At 34.2% G+C, this 10,484-nt stretch overlaps 1 pseudogene; it reads left to right on the top strand.

Annotated features, from left to right (window-relative positions):
- The first annotated feature begins 9,725 nt into the window (after positions 1 to 9,725).
- Positions 9,726 to 10,261, top strand: LOC123906426 (annotated as a pseudogene).
- Positions 10,262 to 10,484: the final 223 nt, after the last annotated feature.

The following is a 10,484-nucleotide window of genomic DNA, read 5'->3' on the forward strand; positions in this document are numbered from 1 at the left end:
TAAAAATTGGTTTTTAAATTCTTCAAGAATTGTATATAACAGATCAAATCAGTTATTTATCCAATTCTTCGGGGATTGATGTTTTTGAATTCTTCACAAATTCAATCCAAACAAAAATAATATATAAAAGATTAATATGAAAAATTATAAAAATAAATAAATTCATTTTACTCATATCTATGAATCTTCGGGGTTCATATTTTAAAAGATACGTTGGCGCAGCAGACACAAGAATGGTTCAGCAGACACAGGCTTAGGCTCAGCAGGCACAGGATGCAGGCAAGCTCATAAGCGCGCAAGCTTGAGGATGGGCATGAACACAGTTTTGCAAAACTGTGATGAACAAGATGAAAACTGTTTTGGATGATTTTGGTGAAAGAAAATAGTGAAAGGCTTAGGAAAAAATCGAAATTTTATTCATCCTCAAGGGGTCAATCAAAAGTATTTTACAATGATACACACTAGTGTATTTATATGGTTAGCTTGTACAACAAAAGCTTAACCAAATTGGCCTAAACTAACTATCAACTAACATAGTTAGTTTCTAACAAACTAACTAACTTTTATTCAACAAACTAACTAACTAATTCAAGTTTGAATTACACTTTTCAACACTCCTCCTTAATTCATACTTGAATTGCAAGCAACCAAGCCTAGATTCCTCCTCAAGAACTCAAACCTGTCAAGTTTTACTGCTTTGGTAAAACCATCTGCAAGTTGTACCTCTGTTGGACAATATTGCACCTCAATCATACCATTTGTCACTTGTTCCCTGATGAAATGAAATCTGGTAGCAATGTGCTTGCTCCTGCCATGTGAGATTGGATTTTTAGCAAGACTTATAGCAGACTTGTTATCAATCCTAAGAATTAAAGGCTTCACTGGTTCACATTTGATCTCCTTCATTACTGAATTCAACCAAATTGCTTGACATGCTGCAAATGTGTCTGCTATATACTCAGCTTCACATGATGAGAGTGCAGTCACGGCTTGTTTCTTTGTACACCAAGAGATTGCAGCATTATTGAACTTGAAAACATAACCTGATGTACTCCTCCTATCAGTTATGTCTCCACACCAATCACTATCAGAATACCCTATCAATATACTCCCTGCACTGTTTGTACCAATAGGGAATAGCAAACCAAGTTCCAAAGTACCTTTAAGATATCTGAGGATTCTCTTAGCAGCTATCATGTGAGGCTTCCTTGGATCATGCATGAATCTGCTAATGACACTCACTGCATAGCAGATATCAGGCCTACTGTTACACACATACCTCAATGAGCTAACTATTTGTCTGAACACAGTTGGATCAACCTTCTCTTCATCTGTGCACTCATCAAACTTTGTGTTTGTCTCTGATGGATTTGACAATGAATTGCAGCTTTCCATTTCAAAATTTTCAAGTAATTCATCAATGTACTTCTGTTGGTGCATTACTATATCATCTTCTCTTCTCATAAATTCCATTCCTAGAAAGAATGAAAGTTCACCAAGATCAGACATTTCAAATTCACTTTTGAGCTTATCTTTCACTTTTGCAATTTCTGCATTCTTACTTCCAGTTATGAGCAAATCATCAACATACAAGCAGATTATGACAATTTCTTCATCTTTAGGACAATGTACATATACACCAAACTCTGCTGCACATTTTTTGAACCCTATCTGAATCAGAAAGTCATCAATCCTCTTGTTCCATGCTCGAGGTGCCTGCTTTAAGCCATATAGAGCCTTCTACAGCTTATACACCATTGCTTCTTTCCCTTTCACATCAAAACCTGGAGGCTGTGACACATACACCTCCTCATCTAGTGGACCATTCAAGAATGCTGACTTCACATCCAGATGGTACATGCTCCATTTGTTCTTACAGGCCAATGCTACAACCAACCTCACAGTTTCAATTCTAGCAACTGGTGCAAAGACCTCATTATAGTCAATCCCATGCTTCTGTAAGAACCCTCTAGCAACTAACCTTGCTTTATGCTTTGAAATTGTGCCATAAGGGTTCAATTTCACTTTGAACACCCATTTCACATCAATTCTCTTTTTCTTGTCTGGCAAGGCAACTAGGTTCCAAGTCTGATTTTTCTCAATTGACTTAAGCTCTTCTTCCATAGCCTTCTTCCACACATTGCTTTTCAAAGCATCTCTATAATTCAATGGTTCAGAATCAGCTAGTAATGCAAAGTGAATGAGATCACCCTCATCATTCACTGCATTGTCTTGAGTAACTTCACAGTCATTTAATCTAGCAGGTACACGTTTGGTTCTCTGAGTTCTTGCAATCATATGAATTCTATCATCATCATCATCACTTGAGAGATTCATATTACCATCACTTTCTGTACCTTGATTCTGAACAATGTCAGTAACTGGTTCACCTTCTTCACCTCCATCTGATTCATCACTTGAACTTGGATAGATAAAGGTTGATTGTAATTCACTGCTATACACTGGTTCTTTATCCCATTTCCATTTATCTTCTTCATTCACAATAACATCTCTGCTAATGTGAACCTTCTGAGTAACTGGATTGTATAGCTTGTAGGCACCAGTTGGATGATACCCTATAAGTATCATTATTTCACTTTTATCTTCAAGTTTGGTCCTTCTAGCATCTGGCACATGCTTATAACATAGTGAACCAAATATCTTGAGATGTTTCACACTTGGTTTCCTCCCACACCAAGCTTCTTCTAGCACAACTTTCAGTCTCTTTGTAGGACATTTATTCAAAATGTAAGATGTTGTAAGCACTGCCTCACCCCAGAACTTGTGTGGCAAATTCTTATGCTTAATCATACTTCTTGCCATATCTAACAATGTTCAGTTCCTTCTTTCTGCTAGTCCATTGTGTTGTGGTGTATATGGAGCAGTAACTTCATGTGTGATGCCTTGATTTGTACAGAAGTTCTCAAACTCTTTTGAGGTATACTCTCCACCACCATCAGTTCTCAAGATCTTAATTGATTTTTCACTTTCCTTTTCAATTAAGACTTTAAATTTCTTAAACACTTCTAAAGCTTCAATTTTTAACTTCAGAGTGTATAACCAGATCATTCTGCTGTATTCATCAACAAATGTAATGAAATACTTGTTTCCCCCTAATGAAGCAACTTCAAATGGACCACAGATGTCACTATGAATGACTTGCAATACAGCACTAGCTCTTTTAGGCATCTCTGCTACAAAAGGTTTTCTACTGTGCTTACTCTACACACATATCTCACATATAGACTTCTTTGTCTTGAACTTAGGCAAACCATACACCAATTCCTTAGAATTTAAATCACTGAGACTTCTATAGTTCAAGTGTCCATACCTTTTGTGCCATAGTGCTTCAATCTCATCAATCACAGTAGTAGACATACACATCATATCTACACTTGAGATTCTGCACTTGTAGGTCCTGTTGTTTGACAAGCTGCACATCAAGATCAAGTTCTTCATTTTGTCAAACAGCTTCAGTGCATTGTCATCCATGCTCACAGAGAACCCTTTTTGCACCAATTGACCTAAACTGAGTAGATTGCAATTCATACCAGGGACATATAACACTTCAGAGATGATTATTTTACCCCCCTTCTTACTTTTGATCACTATGTTACCAATTCCTTCAGCAGCAAGTTTTCTGTCATCAGCTAGCTTTATGCTTGACTTCTTGCTTGCATTGAAATTAGTTAACCATTCTCTATATGTGGTGTCATATGGTTTGAGCACCCTGAATCAAGAAACCATTCTTCATTTTTCTCACTTTCATCTTCTATAGTAGCCATCATCAAGACTGACTTGGCATCACTTTCTTCTGCTACATTGGCCTCTTGTTGATCCTTCTTGTACCAACACTCATCTGCAAAATGACCAGGCTTCTCACAATTGTAGCATTTCACCTTGTTTTTATCAAAGTTCTTCTTCTTGTTTTTACCTTTGACAAAACCTCCTCCTTTAGAAGATTCGGCTTTGTCATCAGTTCTTGAACTCTGATCTTTAAGCCACTTTGCTTTATCTTTCCCTTTCTTTTTATAATTCTTGCTACTATCATCTTTCTTGTTGGTTTGAGCCTGCAGGGCTTGTTGATTCATCTTTTCTGAACCTCTTCTAAGTACTTTGATCTCATGTGCTTCTAAAGCACTTTGCAATTCCTCAATTTTCATAGTGGTTGTATCTTTCACATACTCTATAGCTATTACTACATTATCAAAGCTTGGGGTTAAGGATCTCAGCACTTTCTCTACTATCATTTCATCAGTGACATTCTCTCCACAGTTTTGCATTTGATGCACAAGAGCAAGCAGTTTTGAGAAAAAATCACTTACTTTTTTATCCTCCTCCATCACCATAGATTCGTATTGCCTTCTAAACGCCTGCAATTTCACCTTTTTAACCTTGGTACCACCATGATGGTAACCTTCAAGTATATCCCAAGCTTCTTTGGACTTAGTAGATTTTGCAATCTTTTCAAAAAGTTGAGCATCGCAATTCTGCTGAATATAGAACAAAGCCTTACAATCTTTCTTCTTATTTTCTTTGTATGTATTTCTTTGATCATTTGTTGGATTTGCTACCAACTCATCGTATCCATTTATAACCACCTCAAGACACTGTTGAGCTCCAAATAACGATTTCATCACTGCACTCCATCTATCCCAATTCTTCCCATCAAGAACCAGAATGTTTGTACCAAAACCTTGAGTATTCATCTTGAATCTTCAAGAAATCAATGTACACAGTTCACTTAGTGTTTTCCAATTGATTTCCCTCACAATTCACTCTTGTTTCCCTGTGATTGAACCAGGCTCTGATACCAATTATTGGCGCAGCAGACACAAGAATGGTTCAGCAGACACAGGCTTAGGCTCAGCGGGCACAGGATGCAGGCAAGCTCATAAGCACGCAAGCTTGAGGATGGGCATGAACACAATTTTGCAAAACTGTGATGAACAAGATGAAAACTGTTTTGGATGATTTTGGTGAAAGAAAATAGTGGAAGGCTTAGGCAAAAATCGAAATTTTATTCATCCTCAAGGGGCCAATCAAAGGTATTTTACAATGATACACACTAGTGTATTTATATGGTTAGCTTGTACAACAAGTAAGCTTAACCAACTTGGCCTAAACTAACTATCAAGTAACATAGTTAGTTTCTAACAAACTAACTAACTCAAGTTAGTTCTAACTAACTTTTATTCAACAAACTAACTAACTAATTCAAGTTTGAATTACACTTTTCAACAAGATACACTTATGAATCTTCAGGATTCATATTATAAAATTTCATGTTTAGAAACGTATGTTTGTGAATCTTCGGGATTCATATTTTAAAATTTCATCACACTATGAATCTTCAAGATTCATATTTTAAAAATTTCACTACGATACTTCTGGATCGTAGGCCGTGAATCATTATAAAAAACGAAAAAAATAGAATTAAAAAATACAAGAAATAAAATTATCACTTTCCATGGTTGTTATACCTTTCTTGAGAGGGGAGAGACTATCGTGTTGATAACGTGTTATGAACTATTTCTAGAGAATAAGTAGAATAGAGAAGAAGGAGAGAAAGGGAGAAGAGAAAGGAATAGACTATTGTAATATTCTATTCAATGTATGTCTTTTACATTGTGAGATAGTCATATATATAGGAGATTACATGGGCCAAGAATATGGGCGTAGACTAATGGACATTCACATCTATATTATTCATAACAAAAATATTATTTTTAATGAAGGCAGAATTTTTAGCCAGCGTGTGTTGCGTAGTGCACGTTATTTACACTTACCATTTGTGATAATATGTAAAAGGTCACTGCATGATACGAATTAGAGTGCTTTAATTCGTAAGGATAGCGGAAGCAAACAACCAATAACGAAGGTACTAGGTACCACCCTTATTAGTCGAATTCTATTAAGTGTTTTGGGTATTTGTTTCTTTTGTTTTAGTGAAAACAGCAAGGGATAGGCAATGTTAAACTACACCAATAGCCTAACAAAGAGATTAGCACTCAACACCAATTGAGCTAATCGGACTATTTTCAAGGCGACACTTGCAAATAATCAGGTGAAAATGTAGACACAAATTCTAATTTGACTGAAATTGTTCTTGTTTATTCCATAATTCAAAATGATCATACATGGCTTATATGGCCGAAATGCATAGCCTAATTACAACACAAATAAAAATGCAACATAAAATGCAATTAAACTAGTAATAAAAATGACATTTATGAAATCAGCTATTGTAACTCCTCTCTATAACTAGCCACACGCCATTTAAGGCTTTGAATGTCCTTTTATGCTCCTTTTGTAACCACTCTGGATAGGCTTTTAAATGGCTGAATTTTATTTGTCTTAATTGATGAAAAATGATTAAAATAGCCAAGTAATTAAACTCAGCCCTTGATGATGACTCAAAACAGCCCCCACGCCATTAACTCCCTTTTGAATGTCACTTGTGTTGATTTCAAACTCTTCTGGATCAATTTTCGCACCACTGCACTTTCGGGTCCTTTGAGTTTTAGTTCATGCATTTCAAAATTCTTTTGTTTTGCCACTGCACTTTAATTTTATTTTAGGCTTAATTAGTTAAATGGTCCCTTAAAGATATTTTAGGTTTCACAATGGTCCCTTAAAGAAAAAAATGTTCGTATTGGTCCCTTAAAGACATCTCTGTTAATCAAATTGGTCCCTTTCGTTAATTTTTAACCCCAAAATTATAAGGTGGACCAACATTGTAATGGTCCACCATAGTCGTCATTAATTTTTTAATTTTAATCGTTTGATATTTTTGTCTAAATAAAAATCATTGAATCTTATAGGTCTATTGTACTCAATGATGAAGCATCAACACCTAATTTTGTTTTCCTTTTCTTCATCTTCTTCATTGTTCTTGACGTTCTTCATTATCTTCATGATACAAATCCAAAAAAAAAAAAAAACCAGAAAAAAGTTCATCCTCTCAAACCCATTCCTTTAGCTTTCAAGATCTAATTTTATTAAACTCTTCTTACCTATGAACCAGTTAAACAAGATTTTTCTTTCTTTGTTTTTTGGGTCCAGATCCAGAGCAAACACCATTGTTTTAGCCACAGATATTTTGGCCGTAAACGACGCCGACAACAAGGAGCTCAACCCTTGGGTTCTCTGTTTTCTAACCCTTCTTTCTTTTAATGAATCCCACGAGCTTCATATGTAATCAAAATAAAACCCAGCTTGAAAACAAAAAATGGAACCCAACTCAAATTAATCTTAATATACCAAATTAAATTAAAGAGCTCGAAGATAATACAAAGGGCATATGATGCAGATTACTCTTAATTTGTATGTTTTTTAATTTATTTTTTTTGGATTGAGGTGTGTTTCTTGGATTTGTTTGGAGATCTGAATTTTTTTTTATGAGATGTTCATGAAGAACATCAAGAACAAATAAGTGAAGATGATGAAGAAAAGGGAAAAAAATAGGTGTTGATGATTTATCATTAGATACATAGATCTACAAAATCCAATGGTTCTCATTTAGGCAAAAATATCCAATGGTTCTCATTAAGACAAATAACTTTTGGTGTTAAAAGTTAACGGAAGGGACTAATTTTATTAACGGAGATGTCTTTAAGGGACCAATTCGAACTTTTTTTTTCTTTAAGAGACCATTGTGAAACCTAAAATGTCTTTAAGGGACCATTTAACTAATTAAACCTTTATTTTATAAATGGTCCATAAGCTGACTTTTTTGATGATGTGTCATTAATTTTGACATGTGACACTGGTGAATAGGATTCGGGGATGCTGACTCAGTTAAAAACAATATAGAAAGACAAAAATGCCATTAATGACTTACCAAAGAAACAAAATGCCCTTTTATTTATAAAGGGCAAAACAGACATTTTGTCAGAAGATTTCTCTCTCTCTCTCTCTCTCATCTTTTATATTATAAGCTTGTATACACAAGCAAATCCTAAACCATAATTTGTTTTCCCTGATTTCCCTCCATTTTATCTTGCAATTTTTATTAAAAAATAATACAATTTTGTCTTGACTAGGATTCGAACTCGCAACCCTTCAGTGCAAAGCAATATTTCTAACCACTATGGCAAGTATACCAATTGTGATTAAAATTATGTGCAATAATTGATAAGCATCGTCAATTTTAAAAGTATATCATATCAAAATTATTGTTGACTACATTATTCATCACGGAATATTTTTATGTCTTTCCTGATCAATGATTTTTTTCTACCGGATCATAAATTTAGAGAATAATTATCATGTGAGATTTGGAAAGTTATTATCACGTGTGATTTGGAAAGTTATATATATATATATATATATATATTCTCATACTATATTGAAATCTATTAAAAAAAAAGCATCTTTCACATTTCAATGTCTCATGTAACCTTGCTTATATCACTTTTTAAATTATTTATTATGCAGTTTATTAAATTGTAGTTTTTTAAAATTGGAAAAAGAATTTTGTCAAAAAAAAAAATAGAAAAAGAATTGATATTTTTTATAAATACCCTTTATTTTTACGTTAATGTATGCAAACATAAATCAATTCTGTTTAACTCACTTTTAACCAAAATCAAATCTATCAAAGCCAATTCTGCTAAATCAATTTTTTTTGCAATACAACCAAACACAACCATAGTCATGTGTCACTAATCACATTCATTATTTTGATTTTAACATTGCAGATTTAATATTAACTGATGATCAATTGATACAATATGCACTAGCAGATATTGAGATTATGTTACGTAGTTGTCGGAAGAGTTTAAAAGATTATCCTCCAATGCCTAGAGTAGACACATCATTAGTTCCTGATATACAAAATAGTTTAATGCACGACGAATTGAATTATAACAGACAATCATTAGATGAGGAACATGTTAGATTGATGTCAACTATGACTTCAGAGCAACGTAAAGTATATGACACAATCATGACAAGAGTTAACAAAAACAAACATGGTGTGTTTTTTCTTTGTGGTTATGGCAGTACAGGGAAGACATTCATCTGGAGGGCCATGTCAGCTGCATTACACTCAAAAGGTGAAATAGTTTTAACAGTTGCCTCAAGTGGAATCGCTGCATTGCTTATACTTGGCGGTAGAACAACACATTCAAGGTTTTGTATTCCTCTAAATGTTGAGGAGTTTTCAACATGTACCATAGTTCCTAAAAGCCCTTTGACGCTATTAATACAAAAAGTAAAGCTCATTATATGGGATGAAGCACCAATGATGCACAAACACTGTTTCAAAGCTGTTGATCGAACTTTAAAAGATATTCTCAAGTCTGTTGATGAAAAAATAAACACATTCCCTTCGGTGCAAAAGTTGTTGTTTTTGGCGGAGATTTTAGACAAATTCTACCAGTAATATCCAAAGGTACAAGGCCAGAAGTTGTTCATGCTACTATTAATTCTTCGGTTCTTTGGAATTTTTGTGAAGTCTTAACATTGAGTAAAAACATGAGCTTCTCGGTGGTGCTTTGAGTGCAGACGTTGAACAAAAAAGATTGTTTTCTGAATGGGTTTTGAGTGTTGGCGATGGAGAAATTGGAGATGACAACGACGATGATTTAGAACTTGACATTCCATCAGATTTATTGATTCCAAATTCAGGTGATCCTCTTGCTTCTATCGTTGAAGGCACTTATCCCCAACTTTTACAAAACATGAACGATATAACGTATTTCCAAAATAGAGCTATACTAGCTCCTAAAAATTCAATAGTCGACACAATAAATGATTATATGTTGGATTTAATTCCTGGTGAAGAAAAAACATATTTGAGTTATGATACTCCACTCACACAAAATGTAGACGGTCAAACAGTGGATAATGTTCATACTCCCGAATTTTTGAACACATTTCTACGTCGGAACTTCCAAATCACAAGTTGAGACTTAAAGTTGGAGTTTCAGTTATGCTATTAAGGAATTTGAATAAAAAATTAGGATTATGCAATGGAACAAGACTTATTATTACGATATTGGGAAAACGTGCTCTTGAAGGAAAAATAATTTCAGGAAGCAATATTGGTGATCAGGTTTTCGTACCTAGATTTTCTCTTACACCATCTGACGTGAGAATTCCTTTTAAATTTCAACGGAGACAATTTCCTATAATGATTTCTTTTGCGATGACTATTAATAAGAGTTAGGGACAATCTTTAAAGCATGTTGGGATATATCTTCCGTCGCCAGTGTTTTCACATGGTCAGTTGTATGTTGCAATTTCAAGAGTTACTTCTAGAAAATGATTAAAAATATTGATCATCGATGAAGACGGTGAAGATACGACTAAGACTTCGAATGTGGTCTATAAAGAAGTCTTCCGCAATATAACATAATTTTCTTTGTATGAATATTTATCCAAAATTATTGTTGAACTATCGTTTAATGTTACTCAACTTTTTTCATATACCTTACATTATTGGAATTATCATATCTTATTTAATCATTAGATATCTT

Source organism: Trifolium pratense, linkage group LG2 (genome assembly GCF_020283565.1).
Source record: "Trifolium pratense cultivar HEN17-A07 linkage group LG2, ARS_RC_1.1, whole genome shotgun sequence".
Taxonomy (NCBI): Eukaryota; Viridiplantae; Streptophyta; class Magnoliopsida; order Fabales; family Fabaceae; genus Trifolium; species Trifolium pratense.